Genomic DNA, 3061 nt, shown 5'->3' on the forward strand with positions numbered 1-3061 from the left:
GGAAGAAACCCTGGTTGGGGTGACATGGATCCCACCTCGCACAGAAGAGCTGTGAGTTACTGGGGAATGGGTCCCCACAGGGGAGGCAGCCCTTGGAAGGGACTAACAGACTGAGAGGAGGAGCCCAGTCAGGCCCAAGAGGGGCTGGGAGCATTGGGGACTCCTTCTTCCTCCCCCCCCCACCCCCACCCAGGGGTGGTGACACTGTACAGTGTGTGCACACCTCATATTTTGTATTTTAATGCGATTTGTTATTTAACCCTTGTATATGGTATATACAGGTACCTGTTCCATTGAATTCCTTGTTAGTACTCTTCTTGTGGTTTGATAAGATTCATTGCCAATTGCCTATATTTTAACTGTTTTATGGACTTACCTGTGCTGGGCCCTGGGCCCGTGGCTGGTGATATAATCTCCTGTACACTGATCATAGGATATAATCTCATATGTACAGCATATATTGTGTATATTCAATAACAATATTCTGTTTGGATTGTGTATATATTTATCATTGTATATTAAATAAATCTGTATATAGTTAAGCTATTTTTTGTCCTGGCCTGACCCTATAGAGAATAAAGGGATCTGGGCAATATCACAGATCCCTCTCACAGCACTCCTGCCTGGCCACCCATCCTTTCTAATTGGAGAAAGAAGCATAGGCTTGGATGCATCCAGGTTACACCTGCAACAATCTTTGGATCAGTGGATTATTAGTATAGGCTCTGCCCTATGGGACTGGTGGGTGAACAGCACATTCCAACCCCCTGTAGCCTGTGAATGGAGTCTGGGATTCCAACATGTTTTGCTGCAGACTTCAGTTGTATTTAAATAGCAGAGGGATATAGATATTCATTCATTTCCCTTCCCCACAGAGAGAAGCACTATGACTGAGATTCCAGCCTTGCTCCTGTGGCCAGGAAACTAAGGGCTGATACCTGCCATGAACCCAAGGAGGAGAATGCCCAAGATCTCTTGGCCCAACAGAGCTACCTAGGAAAAAAGAGGCTCTGGGGACTCTCCTGTACTTAGGATGAAGGATTCTAGTCTCTGGAGAGAGTTCATAGTTCATAGTTTGTAGGGTCGGAAGGGACCTTGACAGATCATCAAGTCTGCCCCCCTGCCATGGCAGGAAAGAGCACTGGGGTCAAACGACCCCAGCAAGGTGTTCATTTAGCGTCCTCTTAAAGACCCCCAGGGTAGGAGCCAGCACCACTTCTCTTGGAAGTTGGTTCCAGATCCTAACCGCCCTGACCGTGAAGTAGCACCTCCTGATGTCTAGTCTGAATCTACCCTCTGCCAGCTTGTGACTGTTATTTCTAGTCACTTCTGGTAGTGCTCGGGGGAACAGGGACTCCCCCAATGCCTGCTGGTCCCCTCTGACTAGTTTGTAACAGGCCACTAGATCCCCACTCAGCCTTCTCTTGTGGAGGCTGAACAGGTTCAGGTCCCTTAGCCTCCCCTCGTAGGGCCTGCCCTGCTGACCCCTGATCATGCGGGTGGCCCTCCTCTGAACCCTCTCAATGCTGTCCACACCCCTCCTGAAGTGCGGCACCCAGAACTGGACACAGTACTCCAACTGTGGCCTGACCAGTGCCGCATAGAGGGGGAGGATCACCTCCTTGGACCTGCTCGAGATGCATCTGTGGATGCATGACAAGGTCCGGTTGGCCTTCCTGACCGCGTCCCCACACTGTCGGCCCATGTTCATTTTGGCATCAATAATGATTCCAAGATCCTTCTCTGCCTCTGCACTGACAAGAAGGGAGTTCCCCAGCCTGTAGGTATGCTGCTGGTTCTTCCTCCCCAGGTGCAGTTGCACTTGTCAGTGTTGAAACCCATCCTGTTCTCATCTGCCCACCCCTGTAACCTGCCTATGTCCAATTGCAGCCTATTCCTCCCTTCTAGCATGCCCACATCCCCCCACATCTTAGTGTCATCGGCAAATTTGAATAGGGTGCTTTTTACCCCCTCGTCCAAGTCACTGATGAAGATGTTGAACAGCGCAGGCCTGAGGATCGAACCCTGGGGAACCCCACTGCCCACATCCCTCCAGGTCGAAAATGACCCGTCCACCACCACTCTCTGGGTGCGGCCCTCCAGCCAGTTAGCGACCCATTTGACTGTGCAGGTGCTGACACCACAGTCCCCTAGTTTTTTAATGAGAATGGGGTGAGAGACAGTGTTGAAGGCCTTCCTGAAGTCCAGAAAGACTACTTCCACCGCTACCCTTGCGTCTAAGGATTTTATGACCTAAAACCCTGGTTTCCAGAACTCTACAACCCACCACTTTTCTCGGTATAAGTGCTATCCTACCTTTGATGCATCCATTGCCTATGTTTTTGCATGTGTATGTGTGAGACAGAGCAAGAACACACTGCATAAGATTCATAGAGATTCATAGAGAAGTAGGGCTGGAAGGGACCTCCAGAGGTGGGATCATCGCTATCGAAACCACCCTATATGAACACATTGTCTAACCTAGTAACAAAACTACACAGTCAACCCTGACACAACACAAGACATAACACTAATCTGCCATAGGTAAATCAGGGGGAGCATGGTGGCCAACATCCTGCTGCTATTCTCTTAGCAGAAAATATACAAGGATAAATGGATGGATCCAGGATTTCCTAAAGGGGGCTGTGACACAATGCCACTCAGACCATGGGAAGATGGAAGCGGGCGGTATCTGGAGTCCTCAGGTCAGTGAGAGACAATGAAGAGCCAGGGAGGGAGCAGGTATAAGAAGAAGAGAGGGCCCAATCCCTGCGTCCCCTACATTTGTCCCTGGTTGACATGGTGGCAGTGGTAGCCAAGAGCTGCGCTTACTCTGATCCAGCTGGGGGGTGTGGCAAGCTGTTGTGTAGGGAGTTTGGCTAGAGACAGTGGCAGTGGTGTACAGTTTCCTTCTTCCAACCCCTGCTCCCTGCCCACCACCTTTTTCCCCATGTCCTCCACTGGTCTGGAGCAGGCACTGGAAGGAGGAACCTGCACACCACCACCACTATCCCTGGTTGAGCGAAGTTCCCTGCACAGCTTTTCCCTGCACCACAGGGAA

Source organism: Alligator sinensis, unplaced genomic scaffold, assembly GCF_000455745.1.
Source record: "Alligator sinensis unplaced genomic scaffold, ASM45574v1 scaffold324_1, whole genome shotgun sequence".
NCBI classification, from domain to species: Eukaryota; Metazoa; Chordata; order Crocodylia; family Alligatoridae; genus Alligator; species Alligator sinensis.